General features: G+C 46.1%; 1 protein-coding gene across 13 annotated transcripts in view; it reads left to right on the top strand.

Annotated features, from left to right (window-relative positions):
- The window catches only part of TCF20 (transcription factor 20), a 114,073-nt gene that overhangs the window by 52,203 nt on the left and 44,982 nt on the right, over positions 1-16,888 (top strand). The window contains exon 1 of one of the 13 annotated variants that reach the window (XM_072328470.1): positions 2,165-2,339. The exons of the other annotated variants lie outside the window; for them this stretch is intronic. The gene's annotated coding sequence lies outside the window, so the exon portion shown is untranslated. Of the gene's footprint in view, positions 1-2,164; positions 2,340-16,888 lie in introns of those variants that run through there. 13 annotated transcript variants of the gene reach the window in all.

The following is a 16,888-nucleotide window of genomic DNA, read 5'->3' on the forward strand; positions in this document are numbered from 1 at the left end:
ACGGCTGGATCAGAAGTGATGACCTCAGGGACAGGAGGAGACTCTCCATCTCCATTTGTCAGTTCTCTCAGGGTCAGAGGGAGATTTTTCTCAGGGATCTGTGGGAGAGAGTAAAGGGATGTGCAAGGTAAGCCTTGTGTTGAGGCATAACGGGAAAAAGCCTTGCCGTTTGCCGCTGGCAGAGCTCATGTCTGCTGAGAGTCAGCGCTCCTTGTGTAATGTGTGGTAGCAGTGGCACTCACCAAGGGGCTATTTAGGGGGCTTAGTTTCACTGCAGACCTCCCATCTGCCACATGGGAGAGTTTCAGTCAGAAGGGTTTTGTTCAGGTGGTCCCAGTGTGGCTGCAGACAATTACAGCAGAGCTGACTTTTCTTGCGCTCAAGGCAGGAGCTTAAATCTTTCTCATGACTTGGTGTAAGGCATCTGCTCAATTTATTGCGCTCTCCAGTTACTGAGCGTATTGCTGAGAATTTACATGCAAACCTGTTCAGTTTGTTAACGCCGATTTTAAAATTGACACTTGAAGGGTTTATTTTGGTTAGTGATTCTTTTTGGCTTTAAATAGCTATTCTCTCTTCTTTTTCCCCCTCTTTTAAGAACTGAGGAGCGATCTGGTCGCTCTGTGCATGTGTAGGTGCCACTGATGGCTCTACACTGGGCCAGGACTGCTTGTGTGGATGCTGCATACTAGCTCTGGTGTTCTTGTCAGCAGGATGAGGGCCTGACAGGGACGTAATGGGATTACCGTCTCTGTTAGCACTAACAATATTTCATTGCTAACAATTTCTTGTGTAACTGACCACCATCAAGTGGTTGTTGTTCAGTGGACAAGTCAGAAACCTGAATTTCTTTCTTCTGGAAGGAAAACGAAGCACTTGGTAGCCAAGAAGATACAAGAAAATTGGTGATGTAAACAAGGTATACAAATGACGGTGGTTGTTTTTTTTCTCCCTCTGGAGGCTGCAGACAGCCAAAAATTAGTTTCTGAGAGAATTAAATTATCCATTCAGCTCAGTGGGGCTGCATCTTAGGGCAGAGTAGATGGGATCTGTGCTCATGTGATGGTGTGATAGAAGAGAAGGCTCCGGGGAGACCTCATGTGGCCTTCCAGTACTTGAAGGGAGCATATACACAGGAGGGGAATGGCTGTTTACAAGGGTGGGTAGTGACAGAACAAAGGGGAATGGTCATAGACTGAGACAGGGGAGGTTTAGGTTAGATGTTAGGAGGCAGTTTTTCACACAGCGGGTGGTGACGCACTGGATCAGGTTGCCCAAGGAGGCTGTGGATGCCCCATCTCAGCAGCCTGGTCTGGTGGCTGGTGACCCTGCACATAGCAGGGGGTTGAAACTGGATGATCATGATGGTCCTTTCCAACCCAGGCTGTTGTATGATTCTATGATAGTTTATCTATTTGGTTGGGGTCTTTTGTTTTCATTCTGAGCGTTGAGGGATCCTCTCCATTCGCAGAGATGCCCGCTGTCAGTAACAGCTGACATTTGGCACTGCCCTGTATTTATAGCCTGGTGGTGTTTTAAAACCTCCAGCTCCCCCTTGTAAAATGAGCCGTGCCGTTTTGGGCTTTCGGGCGTTTTAAAAACATCTTCCCTTACATCGTCCCTCGTAGCAGCCCTGCAGCGCCTGCCAGCCGGCACCCGTGGGCTGGGGGTGCTGCGCCGTGCGAACCGCTGCTGCTGTGCCTGTGGGAAATGTCTGACTTGTCATCCTCATCTCGCTCATCGGCCGCTGCTGCTTTCTCTGAGCGCGGTTCTGATTCACGCCGCGACTTCGCTTTGTCCACGGGATAAGAGCTACCCGGATACACCACGCACGGCGCCGTGTTTTCACTGGAGGTGTAACTCCCACACGGAAGGTTCGCAGCAGGCTCGGGAGGGCTAAGACTCCTGAGGCCGCGGGCCCTTTAAGCGTGAGGCGGCTCCGCGGCGCGCCCCCCGCTCCCGCCCACCGCCGCGCGCGCACACGCGCAAACAGACGCGAACGCGCGCGCACGCGCCGCTCCCCCCCTCCCCTTCTCTCCCCTCCGCCCGGCCGGGACCCGCCGCCTCGCGCCGTTCCCGCTGGCGCGCGCTGCCTGCCCAGCGCCCGCCGCCATTGGCTGCCGGGGGTCAGCTGACCCCGTGTTATTTCCTGTGTGTGCGCCCCTTTCCGTGCGTGCGGCTGTGTGTGTGTGTCTGTGTGCGAGACAGGGGAGAATGGAGCCCGACGGCCCCGAGCCGCCGCCGGGCTCCCCCCGGCCCTCAGCAGCCCCCCGCAGCTGAGCGCCCCCGCCCCGCGCTCGCCTCCCGCGGCGGCGGGGTGGGGGGGGGGAGGGCCGCAGGTAAGGGGCAGCCCCGCTCGGCGGGCGGGGGGCAGGTGGCAAGGCCCGCCGGGGTGGGGGCGAGGGGGTGCGGGGCCTCCCTGAGGGCCGGAGGGCGGGCGGTGGGGGGGGGAGGGCTCGGAAGGGGCTCCGGGGGAGTTCTCGTGTGACCCGTTTCGCCCCCTCCCTCTTTTGTTGTTGTTTAGAGGTAGAACGCGTGTCTGCGTGTCCAGGAGGCCGCCGTGCCGGCTGAGAGCTGCCACCTGTTCCGCTGTCACAAGGAGCGGCCTCTTGCGGTCTGTGAGGCCCAGCGGGGCACGTGGGCAGAGGCTGCCCCACGCGCAGGGGTGATGCACGTGGACGGCTGCACTCGAGGCTCTGCTGCTCCCCTCCATTGAGCGGGGCGAGCCTCACGTTGTTTAGCAGAGGTGTGTGTTGTTTAGCAGAGGTGTGCTGAGCCTGCTGCCTTTGGGCTGCTGTAAGGGCCACCTGTCTGCATGTGGTGGGGGGGACCACTGCTGGCGGCTGTTTTCCTCGCCTCGAGGAAGGAACAGGAAAAAGTTATGTAACCGAGGTGCTACGGCCCGGTGTCGGAGCTGTCTGATGGTACCAAGGCTCTGTTGCTAAGTTGGAAGTAGGGCTGCAGTTGTGTGTGAATCAACAAGCATTTATCGCTGTGTCAGTTCAGTGCCATCATCCTTTTCTTCGGGTCTTAGCCACATCATCACGCTTTCCATTAGGAGGGCGTGTGGCTTGGTTAAACTGCAGGATTGTTCCCTGTACCCGTCCAGTCCTTTTATCCTCTGAAAACAAGAGAGAAAAATCAGAGATGTGAGTGAGGGAAACAAGGATCAGTTTCTGAGCTTGCTATGTTTAGGTTAGTATTTGAAAGCTATTCATGTCTGCAATAGCTGTTGCCATCTGTTGATTCCACGGGTAATTCTTAGGCGCGCTTGACGCGTCGCGTGCTTCTGATCAATGGCTGCGCATGTTGCAGTTGCTCACCTTCAGCTGTCTGTGTGGAACCTTTCTGCTCTGCGGGAGGGGTTGGGTGATTGATGGCCATGCAGCAACCTTTGGGCTTCAGATGCAGCACATTAGTTGAGCTTGGTTCAGTAAGGGCTGTCCACTTGGTTAAGTGCGTGTGTCACACGCAGCAGTGCTTTAAAGTATTTCACTTTTCATTTAGCTGAAAGGCCTTTTCTTTAATATGCCACCCCATAAGACAGAGATTTGTTTCCTTTGGGTTGTATAAAGCTCTGTTTCTTAATCTGTTCTCCCTGCATTAGGTTCGGTTGGCGTATAAATAGGCGGCTGCATTAAAATGATGCAGATAGAATAACTGCTAAAAAAAAGTAAGGAAGAAGGTATTTGTCAGTCATCTGTCTCTTATTTGTTAGTTTCTTTAAATGGCTGGCATGTGCAATGCATGCTTTTGTAAATTCTTTTTATTTCCTAGTTAGTAAGTGAACTGTTACGCTTCTGAAGTGCGAGGATGAGCCCTTTTCACATCAGAAACATGCTGTCCATTCTTAATTGGTCGTAGTTTTGGGAATAAGCTCAGACAAACGGGTAGCTCTGGGGCTTTCTATTAACACGCTTAAATGTTCAGGGGAGGTTTCTGGACCTTCCTGCAATCTTGGTGTTCTTTAGACTACTTAGCTTTAAATCTACCAGCATCCTTTGGAGTAGAATATTATGTGTTTTGACACAATTTGGGCTTTGATCTCTAAATCAGGTTTCAGAGGCTTTGGGAATTACGAAACTTGCCTCTTTTTTTTTGCTGAAATGCCTACTTTAATGTACCTTTGCAGCCTGGGGCAGGTTAAGGATGTTTCCCAGACTGAAAGCGCTGGGAGCAGTTTGGTTGTATCTTTAATGGGAGGTCAGAAATGTATTTTGTCCTCTTCTCAGTTATTAACGCTTCATAAAGAGGGCCAGGGGTGAACTTTTATGAAAGGGGTAAATCTGTTCGTCTAATGCTTAAATGAGATCTGTGGGTTATTCAGATTAAACAGAAGATGTGTTTATGCATTACATGTAGAGAGGAACTCCTCATTGTCAGAAGAAACTTCACTAACCCTTGGCTGAAGAACCAGAGAGACGTGAACCTGTCTTACGTTTTAAAGGGTACTCGGATTAAACTTAAATGCATTAAGGCAGTGCAAGTGCAGACCTTCTTCATAAGGGTTTCTTTATGATTGCTATGGGCATAAAGTCTGTAGGGAAGAAGAGCGGAATGTGCAGATTTTGGGATCTCCCACTTCCTGTTGTTGGAATGTGTACAAAGAAGTCCATTTGGGCTCACGGTGCTCCATTAAAAAGCAAGTCACTGTGTGCCCTTCTTCTCCCTTCCTTTTTAGGTCATGTTTAACTAAACCACCCATGAAGCTCAGCCGAATGATAATAAGACCCCTCTTAGAAGGGTCCCTCTGTGGGAATTGTACCACACAATTCCTGTTGCAACTCTCAACAGCTTGGCAGGTTGCTGTGTGGAATGAGGGCATCAGATGTAATAAACGTGAATAATTTTCATGCTGTTCTGCTTCCCTATAATTTGAGATAAGGGTATATTTAGGAGTTTATAGCTGGCTTGTGCATCTCTTACCTTTTGGCGCAGGGAATGCCAGATCCCCATTTGGGTCGGGTAACTTCTTAATTAAAGCATTTATTTTTTTCATAACCTACTCGATTATATTTTATACTTACAGAGGGTATTAGACTATTGCTTTTGGAACCTGAGTTCTTATGACTTCTGAAGATTCAGGAGTGTTTTTGGCAGTGCTAACTCCTCAGGCTTCAGAATGAGCTGTAACTGGCTGTGTGAGAATTTGGTCCTTAACTGTGCAGTTGGCTTCCAGGACAGGAAGGATTACCTACAGCAACGTGAGGTTGTAAAGAGCCAGCTAACATCAGGCAGGGAGTCCCGTGATTTCCATGCTGATTTCACTGCTTGTGAAGGTTGGTCTGAGGCTGACCAACTTCTCTCATTTGAGTTACTAAAATCAGGGAGCATTAAGTGGTTTTTTGTGACTCTCTGCGCTGAGATCTCTGTCTCAAAAATAAATATGCAAACAAATTACTTGTTCAGCTTTTGGACTTATGAGACATAAACCAAGGATAGTCTCAAGTATTTTTAATCACTTCTAGTAGTGTTGGTGTAAGGAAAAAAAATGATACGGAAATGTGGCACTACAGATAGAGGACACAAATGCGACACAAGTGGAGTTCTGAGTTCTCTCATTGTGTAGGAAAGACGGCTGTATTTCAGTCTGGTAATGGGATCCTAACGACTGGTCCCGTTTATATCTATATAGGTGGTCCCGTTTATATAGGTGGATATTTCTTAAAGTTGATGCTATTACCTTGACCTTGCTCCCCTGTTTTACAGTTGTTGCCTGCAGTCTTGACTGACCGGGAAAGTAGAAGATTCTGTTCTGAAGTTGTGCTCGGTGCTGCTCATGCATCTGTGTAACATCACAGAGTCTGGCTGTGGCATTCCTTGATTTCTTCAGCTGAGCCTTTCTGCTATTGCTTGCCACTGAGTTACGTGCCGTTCTGTTTGAGGATGTTTGGAAATGCATACGATTTTCTTCCCTGTGCCTTTTCGTGTGTTTCCTTTCAGTTTAAAAAATAAATCGACCAGAAGCCAAAACCAAAGACTGAAAATGTGAAGCTGAGCTGCGATTGTAAGCCGATTCTGTTTAGCCCTGTTGGAGGGTAAGGTCAGATCAGGATGTTCTCCAGTCTCTAATATTTGCCTTTGAAGAGGGGAAGAAAAGTAAATTAGCAGCTCTTGAATTTGTTTATGCTGTACCTGTGAATGTGAGCGGTCAGACTTTGGTTTTGGCTGGATACAGCAGAGCATTAATGTTGCAGTCAAATTCCTGGTTTGTGGGTTTTTTTCCCCCCATCCATTATCTGTTGATTCCTTAAGAGGAAAGATGAGAAGCGACAGAAGAAAGCACGACTGTCCTCTCGCTGGATTCACTGGCAGATGATGGATATGCACATGCTTTGCCCAGTGCTCTTTGTGTTTCTTATACTGTGATGTTAGCATTGAAAGGTTAGAAGAAGCGTTACGGGGTTTCCCTCTGGCAGCCCCAAAGTCCCCTTGGGATGTTGACGTGGTGTTCAATTGGGAAATCCAGTATGTATTGCCTGTGTTGTGATGCAACAGGTACAGAAAAAGAGGACGAGGAAAATCATTTTTCCCTCTTTGTAAGCACACAGCATGCCTGCGTTCATAATTACTGTGTATGGGATAGCCGTATATTCTGTGCTACGTCATGGTGATGCGTTTTGGAGGGTTTTCACTGGTCTGACTGAACTCAGTCACCTCATTGCTAGTAAATGTGGAGTTGTAAATAACGCTCAGATGAGTTCTGATAAGAGCTCTGTGCTTGGCTGGAGATTCCACGGGGAATTGTTTCATCACATGCAGTTTATTGGGAGTGTTGTTTGTATCACTTCTAGAAAAGAAACGCGCTGTAAGCTCTGCCTTGGTAATAGCTTTTAACCGAACTAAATACCAGTTACTAGTCCCTGCTAGGTACCAAGCCTGGCTACATAGATGGCTTTTGGCCACATATAACATTGCTAATGACTCTGGAAAATGTACATAAAACTTACAGGCTGAAAGAAAAATGGGTGCCTCCACACCTTCCAAACCTTAAGGGAATAAACCAGTGCAAACTGGAGCAAAATACTGTTAGTCAGCTTTCAGTTCAGTACCTGCAGTCTGCTCATTCCATCAGGTGGATGGATCAGCTCGAATTGCTGTGAGATTTGTCCATTGGTATTTCCTGTGGATAAAAGTTCTGGAATAATGGGAAGAGCCCGTGTGATTTTTATCAACACAAATGGTTACTGACGTGCTGCCTGGGAAATGTAGTGAATGCTGTGTGGTCAGCATTACCTTAACACGTTTTTTTTGGTGTCTTTGTTTCTCCCTCTGACTGATTTTGTTTCTTTTCCTTTGAATGAAAGCGTTCTGTCACGTGCTGTGCACTTGGGCACATCGCTGCTTTCTTCCTCTCCACGTTTGTGGGAGAGGGGAGGTTTCCCTTCTCCATGTTCTCCACCACGCTTGCCCAAAATGTTGTCAGCCTTTCTGATGTTCTTCATAATGCCCGTGCGTGATGCATACTGATGGGTAAAAATGATCTTCTAGCTAGATCTTGAGACGTTTGATAGACACGTAGCAGACAGCAGGGTAAGTGAGCTGGGCAGGGTGGTACAGACGGTGGGAGCAGATTGCCTTTGTATGGCAGTGTGACAGCGAGCAAGCGGCAGCTTCTCTGCATACTGCTGAGGAACGTGGGCTCTGGGAGTGTCACTGAGACTTGCTCTGAAGTGACACTGTTGTTCCGTGTGGAAAAATGAGCTGTGCCGTCCTTACCCCTCCCCTGAAAGTCGCTGCATTTTAACAGAGGAACGTTCTTTGCTTTTCGCAATCTCGCTTACTGTGGAAGTGCGTAAAGAGAGCTCGACTGATGCGGAGTTACAGGTTGGTGGGGCACATGCTGTGGGAGGGGATTGGCTTTGGGGATGACCCAGGGAGATCCACCACAGTGCAACTTTCAGCATCTGCCATTCTGATTTGAGTCAGCACCATGTTTACTGCAGTGCAGGGAGCAGATTGATGAGTCTTACCTCCCGGTCTTTTCCCTGTGGCTGTGTCACACTCTTTCATGTTCAGCATCTTAGGTTGGCTCTGTTTCCTGCATTTCAGTCATCAGGGACAAAACTTGTTTCCTTCTTGAGAACTGCTCATTTGAATACAGGTTGGTTTGTTTGGTTTGTTTTGAATGGTGCCAGTATCATGCAATTAAGATAAGCAAATTTGACTTGTCGTGAATTTTTGCCTTGCAAAAATACAGTTTTCTGTGTGCTTGAGTGGTAGAATCTGTGGAAAACCATTGTAGTGGGTATACGTAGTGGAGTGTTTGAAGGGTTGGTTGCTCCTGACATGAGGGGAAGAGGCTAATCAAAGACCTGTTGGAGGTGATAGAAGAAGCAGCGCTGACTTTGGTGAATCTGCATCAAGCTCCCAGCTCTCAGCACAGCGAGAAGTAGGGTCAGGAAGTTCCTGAAGGCAGACAGGAGGAGGAAATGTAAAAACAAACTTCCTTGCTTGTGAATGCTACAATTCTGTGCGTACAGACTTTGTTAGGCTGTTACTCTTGAAACTTTTCCTGACCGGGTCCTTGTGTATGCTGCTGTTCTAAAAGAAGCAAAGGAGTAACATCCTTCTCTTAGTTAGTGAGACCTCCGCAAATGCATGAAGGTTCTGGAGTGATTGTATGTAATCCATCATGTATGATTTGTTAATTGTCCTTCCATGCTAAGCCTCCTCTTGAGGGGAGGCAGGATGGAGGAAGAGTTTTCTGCGGGCTTTGTTGCTGTTAAGTGTTCTCCCCATAGTTCTTCCTGACATACAGGGTGACTGACTGCAGGAACTCAAGTTTCACAGCACGATGGGGCTGATTCTCAGTGGTGGGTCAGCTCTACCTCCCTCCCCTACGTTGCGATCTTAATGTAGCGTTTACAAAATACAATGTTCAAAGTGCACCAACTTTGTTATTCTCTTCTCATTGCGTTTAAATGTTCGTTCTTCTCCAGTGCTGAACTCATCTCGCTTCTTCGCCTTCAGCTATTAGCTTCTCTATAGTTGGTTCAGTGTCTTTGGGATGGATGCTGATGCAGGATGTATGAGGCAGCATAGTTGCAGCGGAAACTTTCTCCATCAGCTTTTCAACATTGTTTCTGTCAACAATTTCAGAAGCTGCCCCGTGCTTCCGCTGTGACAGTACTGAAATCTGCTGGGGGAGGAGAAGGCTTTTGACTTGTGCTGTGGGATGATCTGCGTTTGTAGCTTCTTTGCTTCTGTGAACTGCTTACGCTCATTAGAATTAATTTTTCTGTGTGTGGAGTTGTCTGAGTGCTGTTGTCATTCACTTTGCCTTTGGCTAGGGCAGTGGAGCTTAGGAATGTGGGGTTAATCGTCTGCAGTTTAAAGTAGCAGGATGCAGTATCTTGTTCCTTGATTACTACGGCCTCAGTTCATACCATATAATTTTAAACATTTGACTGAAGGGTATTAGTTTAATCACCTTATACTTGTAAAATAGACATGGAAAGAGGCCTTCTGGAAGACTTTTGTTGGCTCTGTGGGAAGCTGGTGAGAGCAAACCAAGTTAAGTGCTTTAGGCTAAGGATTAGCAATAGAATTCCTTAGGTTTGTATTTTATTATCATGATTTCTTTAATTCCTGTTTCCTCCAACACACTGTGGAGTTCTGCCTCCTCTTGGTCATCTGCCTGCTAGGTATGTATGCCAGCAGAACTGCAGGGGAGGGAGCATGGTGAAATGATTCACAAAACTGGTCCTGTTTGCAAAGAAAACCTGTGGTGAAGGGATGGGAGTGAGAGTTATGGGACTGGAAAGGCAGGAGACAGCTGGAACTACTGCAAGTAGTGCGGACACTGAAGTTGTCTTTTTGCTGAATCTCATGAATATTCAAAGTTATTCTGTGCTAATATGGACCATTTTACCCGTCTCCCTCTAATAGGGATGCAGTCTTAATTTCTGTCTGGTAGTTGCTTTTTAGGAGATAACATTGTACTAATGAATCTGCTTCAACTTTTGGCTTTCAGCATGAGGGAGATAATGTGGAACCTGAGGGGTTGGAGGATTGAGCCAAGTGTTGTTTAAAACGATATAGGTTGAAGGAGACAGGGGAAAACTGCTTGCTTGCTTTTCAGCGTGCATGTCTTAAAAACGCTTGATTTTTCTGAGGGAACTTCTGCCACTTCTTTATTATGTTGGATGAAAAGCCTTATTTTTCCCCTAATGTTCTGTCAGGAAGAATCACATGAATTTACCTGTGGGTTTGTCTCAGGCCTTCCACAGCGGGAGCATTTGCAAACCTTGCACAGCCAAATCACTCCTAAATCTTTGTCGTTTCAGGGGAAGGGTAAAGTACCAATGTGGGAGGAAGACTAATAGGCTAGTGAAACTTGGAGGCTTCAGTGTACAGCTAAATCTCTTGTGTTGTCCTAAAGGAGTAAAGATTATAGGTAAAAAGCATGGAAGAAATAATTGGAGTACAACCTTAATGCAGTTGGATGGTGACTGATTTTAGTAGTCTGAGGTTATCTCTATCTGATGTTGATGTTTTTGCATGTAATATAACTTGATTGTCTGATCCTCAACAATGGATTTATCCTCATTTGTGGATTTAATTCTTGTATACTGTGTGTAACCTGTATTGTGATAAACCTGCACATAACTGATAGAGATTTTGTGTTAATTTACTTCATTTGCCTTGGAGTTCCCAGGAGTCTTAGTTACAGGCTCATTGCAGCAGGCATTGTAAATCAGAATAAAAAGGTTTGTGTAGACTGCTTAGAATAGGAGGGGTGGGGGGGAAAACACCATATCTTGCTGTGTTAATATTTAATGTATGACCTAAGCATCCATCTTAGCAACTTGCCGTAATTTGGAGAGATAATGCATTTAGGACCTTAAAGGCTGAGGCTACTATTTGGTATGAACAATTTATAGAAGTTAATGTGCTAGTGGGTGGTGTTTTTTTGTTGGTTTTTATTTTATTTTACTTTTTAACCTGCTGTGTTGTTTTGAGTATTTCTGATAGTGGTTTCGCTTCTGCATTGAAAGTGGGAGCTTGGACGAATAAAGGTTCTGCCAGGCAGTCCTATTCAGTCTTTCCTGTTTCCTTCTTGCAATTAATAATTGAGTTCTCCTTTTCTCAAGTGTCTTAATGTTTTTTAACTGAAAGGTGGAGGTGAGGGGGAAGTTGTCGTGCCTTTCCTAAATGTCCCCTCTCCTGTTTTTGAGGGAGTGAAGAGCAAATCGAGCGCTGTCCCTGAAATGGTTGCTCTGATTTTGCTGTAGTGCAGGAGCTGGTATGATGTTCGGCTGCAGAGACATTGGAGTTGTGGATTGAGGTGTATTTTCAATATGAGGCAACTAATGAATTGCCCAAACGTTCGGGAGAGCTCATGCTTTGGGTTCGGATGGTGTGACCAGCTGGCACAAGGCTCGGCAAAAAAGAAATGAACGGAGTCGTCAGTATTGTTTTCGTTCTGAACGGTGGGTGAGGTTGTTTGACTGTTGTATAAAAATGAAGAGCCTTTTAAATACGAACTTCTGATTTCAAGTGCTCTTCAGTAGCCGTGGCGCTTAAGCAGTTCCTGCTGCGTCCGTTTTGCTGGTATGGATGTGTGTGTGACAATACAGTGGATGGATCTGTTAGTTCAGGGAGGGCTTTTTCTCCTGGCAGAAGTGTTTCTCACCCGTAACAGTTCTGTGGTGCGGTTTGTGTCCTGACTGACAGCCAAGTGGGAGCCTGGCCCCCCTCATCTGGTGTAGAGAGGGCTGACCGTACATGACAAGCTGTAGTTGTGATGTTCGGCATAAAACAGTTGGTCTTTGGATAGGTTCTTACTGTTACTTGTGGCTGTTAAAAGCTTAGCTGGATAACTTTCTGCAGTCGCTTGGTGGACTTTAAGAAGCTGTTTAGAGTGCATCTGTACTGTCTGTTGGGACAGAAAACCAATCATCATAGCGTATCCTGAGTTGGATAAGGACCATTGAGTCCAACTTGTGTCTCTGCACAGCACTACCCAAAAATCAAGCCCTATGTCTCAGGGTACTGTCCAGATGCTCCTTGAACTCTAACAGCTTGGGGCTGTGCCCACAGCCCTGTGCATTCTGTTCCATGCCCACCGCCCTGTGGTGCAGACCCTGTCCCTGACCCCCACCCATCCCTCCCCTGTCACAGCTCCATGCCGTTCCCTCAGGCCCTGTCGCTGTCACACAGAGCAGAGCTCAGCGCTGCCCCTCTATTCCCTGTGAGGAGCTGCAGCCACCATCAGGCCTCCATCAGCTCCTCTGCTCTGGGTGAGCAAACCACAGGCCCTCAAACGCTCTTCTTTCCCTCATGACCCTTCCCCATCTTTGTGGTCCTCCTTTGGGCACTTCCTAACAATTTTATGCCCTTTTTGCACCGTGGTGCCCAAAACTGCACGCAGTACTTGAGGAGAGGCCTCTGCAGCACAGTGTAGAATGGGACAGTCCATTCCCTTACCTGACCAGCAGTGCTTGATGCACATTGGGGTACAGCTGGTCTTCCTGGCTGCCTGAGCTCACTGCTAACACATGTTCATCTTGCTGTTAACCAAGATGCCCAGATCTGTTTCAGCTTGGAGGCCCCAGTCTGTATGCATAACCAGGTGCAGAATCTGGCCCTTGCTCTTGTTAAATTTCATCTGTTTGGTGATTGCTCAGCTCTCTAATTTGTCAGGATCTCTCTACAAAGCCTCTCCACCCTCAGCGTAGTCAGCAGCTCCTCCCAGTTCAGTATTGCCAGCAAACCTGCTCAGAGCATCTATTTCTACATTAACGTAATAGCAAATTCAAACACCTAAAACCAGATGAAATTCTGTTAAACCTCGATTATTAGTTACATTCCTCAAGGTACATGTTTTCACAGCACCCCGACTTAACTGCCACCTTACAACAAAGTTTTGTTCTTGTCAAGCTGTTGCTTTCATCGTGTTTAGGAATATAAATGTAACGGTACGCTTCCATCAAGGTGCACAGATAAATGGAGATGGCATTTTGCTTCTGGTCATGGAATAAGAGTAAAGAAAACTTGAAGATGCAAAAAAAAAAATCTGTGTAGGTGTTTTAACTTGGTGCTACTAAAACAATTTGTTTTAAATCTAGAAAAAAAGAAAGTCCACAGTCAAATAATAGCCACATGCAGAAACCTGACTGACTTCGTTCATATGGTGTCTTTAATTATAGCAGGTGAATACTTCAGGTTCTCGTGTGTCTGTCCTTCCCTGTGAGAGTAGAAGGTGCAATGACTCAGACTTAGCACATTTCTTAGTGTGACCACTTGTGAAAAACATGAAATAAATGAATCTAGATCTTACCTAGCACAGTGATTCCCAGAGCATCCCCCTCCTAAGACTGACAGAGCTCACTGTGCTCCTTCTGTCATGTCCAGCTGTTCTTCACTCAACCTGTGAGAAACATTTTCTACGTTGTTTGGATTTAATGCGTATCTACTGACTTTGTGTTTAAAGAAAAAAGAGCTGTACAGACATGTTTGTAACGAAGGCGCAGTGTCTCTGTGAGCTGCTGGAGATCAGTTGGAATTGATTTGTCCAAATCTTATCTCGGTTGAGGAGCACATTGAGGTTTTCATTGGGCGAGAAGGACAACATTCAGTTCTTAGGTCTATGCCAGCATTAGCACCTCTTTGCAAGATATTATTAATATGTATACATCAGTAGTAGAAACTTAAGCATATTTAATAGTTACCTGTGTGTGTGTTTAAGGCATGTAAAATTGTTTTCATTAATAAAATGTTCTGGTTTAAACTTCCATTTTTACAGAATTGCTGAGATGACTTGGAGCAGATGAAGAGATGTCTTGGTGAGAGGCAGGTGTGACTGCTGCTTTCTCTGGAAGAATGGAGTTGAATGAGACAATATATGAGTTTCTCGTGTCTTAGATCATTCGGTTTATTCCTAGTACACGGAAGTAACTTCTGGCTGGAACAGGATCTGAAATGGCTGTATGGAAAGGTACAAAGGAAATCTGCTGTGTGTTTCAGGCTGACCAGTACTGGTGAGCTGTGAATGTTACTGCTTGGACTCTTGCAGTGCTGGCTGTCTGGTTTACTTGCATATTACACCTAAGGCAAAAAACTAGAACTTCTTAAAAGCGGCACATGAGGTAATATTCTCCCCCAAACTGGAACAAGAGCAGTTTGTTCCCTGCCGCTGCTCAGGTGTGCAAGTTGCAGCTGACCACCTGCAGAAGTGAGGCATGGTAACTTTGCCTTGACTGTGGAAGTGATACTCAGTTAATGGAAATGTATTTATTTATACTTTTATTTTAGACTTAATTCTGATCTTAGGAATTTTTAGGGACACATTTTTCAATGGAGTTATGCTGATTTTTGGAATGATGGAGATTTGGAGTTGTGTGTGCTCTGCAATTTTGTGATGGAGAGAGGAAGGAGAAAAAAGTTGGCTTTTGTGCAGGCGGGGACTAGAAATGGTTATGGAGATGTATCTGTATCTCTCTTGCGCAACATTTAATAATTAAGTCTGTTTTAATCAGAAGCCTGGATGGCCAATGTAAAAAGAAACAATAATTAAAAAAGCAGCAGATGTTTGTGTACATACTTGGACAACGGAATATGCTTTCTTAATGTTTGTCAGCTGTCTGCGATGGCATTTTCTTTGCTGATCAATGTTCTAGGAAGTGAGAGGTCTTGGGCAGATCACCAAAAACGCATTGCATTTGACTGCTGCCTTGAGACTTCTCTGCGCAGATGGGTCACAGTAGTCAACTCAAATCTGAAGGAAATTTAACAAAGCAGAAAGACTTCACCTCCTACAGAATGAAGTGATGCTGATTTGGTTTGCTCTTTCATTGGCTTACTGTAAGCATTAAGCATATCTGCACAGTATTATGCCATCCAGCTCACTTGTGTTGAGCTGGCTGGCTGTGGTGCTGCACAACTACACTGGCATTGGCACTACATGAGAAAATCTATATTTGTCTTTGATAATTGGGACAAAAAAGTTCAGAGATTTATATGGATTTTAAAAACCTTGCACAGTATGTTGCAGAAAATCATTTCACACAGTAATCTTTGTGTGGGAGGACTGATGAACCCTGTTAATCAGCGGTGGTTGGACTGTTGCATTTACATGCAGGAACCGTTTAAAGAGATTTACGTGCTGCTGGCTACCATTTGGTAATCCTGCTGACAGCAGGACTGAATACAGCAGCTCCGTATTTTGGGGAGCTCCTGCGTTAACAAAGTTGTTCTACAGAGGGGTTTCACGTAATTAAACAAGAAACAAAGTCTGCGTTGTAGATGTACTTAAGATGTACTTAGAAATAATTTCATGTGGAGAAGGTAGGTTGAAAAACTACCTGGTAAGTTCAGATGTTGCGCAAATAATCATGAGATGAATTAGAAGACCTGCTGCTTCTCTCTGAGTTATAGGCAGTGATCTGAAAACCGAGGCTGTTTCTTTGTCACCCCTGAGAGCTTGTAGTATGCTTCCTTGTTCCTGCCCAGGCTGTTGACGGATGTTGGTTACTGGGGCATTTGGGAAGGAAGAAAAGCATTGGAGCAGAGTGAAACAATTCAGTCTAGTGAATGTCATCTGCAGTCTCTGGATGGATATGCTCAGATGGATATAAAGCTACAGGCCATGAATGCTTGAGAGGAATCACAAAGCTGCAGTGGGAGAGCTGGGTGTCCTTCCAGTCACCATAGATGGGGCTCTGGTGTAGTGAGATTTGTGCCAAGGTCTTCTCCTCCCTGCGAATGACAGGAGGTGGCCTTGGTTGTTTTTGTTATGTGTTGGTAAATGCTGGAAATGACTGCAATTCATGGCTGTCAGTGGAGCACTTTTTTGTAGGTGAGACTTTGCCCCTTGTGCTTAGGAGAGAATTGCAGCGGTCTGCCACAATTCTGGACTGCTTTATGTCTCTTGTAAGTCTCTGCCCAACAACTGGTGTGCAGTTGAGTTCCTGCATTTCAGAGATAACGTACTGGTGGAGACCACACCTCAAACACTGCCGTCAGTTTTGGTTCTCTCAAGAAGGAAGGACGTGGAGGCCCTGGAGAGTGTCCAGAGAAGGGAGGTGGAGCTGCAAAGGGTCTGGAGCACAAGTCTGTTGGGGAGCAGCTGAGGGAAATGGGGTTGTTCAGTCTGGAGGAGTGCTGGGGGGATCTTATTGCTCTCTACAGCAACCTGAAAGGAGATTGTGGCGAGGCGGGGGTTTGCCGCTACTCCCAGGTAACAGCAATAGGATGAGAGGTAATGGCCTTAAATTGTGCCAAGGGAGGTTCAGGCTGGATTTTAGGAAGAACCTCTTAGTAAGAGCCGTGCTGCAGTGGCACAGGCTGCCCAGGGAGGTGGTGCAGTCACCATCCCTAGAGGTGTTCCAGAACCGTGTGGATGTGGCACTGAGGACATAGTCAGTGGGGATGGGTTGGACTGGATAATCGGAATGGTCTTTTCCAGCCGTCATGATTCTGTGATTCTAAACTGTTTGCTTTAAGAGCTTCTGGTAAAATTTTAATCAAATAAATACGTGTCTCTTTTCCTGTGGATCCACCTGGGCTTTGAAGGCTTCCTCATCTGTCTGAATGTGTTCTGTTAACGGAGCTTACCTCTGGAATTCTCCTTGGTGGTTTTGCTGAGAAGTCAGCACTTAGATCTGTGCACTTAATAGTGCTGTTACCTTAAAGAAATGTTATTACAATAGGAATTCTAACAGTCCTGTATTTATAGTAAATTAATGGCAGGAAGTGTGCTATAGGTATTAAGTTATTGATGATGTAATGGAGTCAGGCTCTGCCTATTTTCTTAAATTCCTAGCCTCCCTTGGCATTTATCCTGCTGGATGTGTTACTCAGGCTGCTTGTGAGATATCCAGAAGATGTGTTGTGCTGAAGGAGAACTGAGAGCAGAGCATTTACTTAGGGTGTGGGCTAAGCT

The sequence above is a fragment of the Excalfactoria chinensis genome, chromosome 1, assembly GCF_039878825.1.
Source record: "Excalfactoria chinensis isolate bCotChi1 chromosome 1, bCotChi1.hap2, whole genome shotgun sequence".
Lineage (NCBI taxonomy): Eukaryota > Metazoa > Chordata > Aves > Galliformes > Phasianidae > Excalfactoria > Excalfactoria chinensis.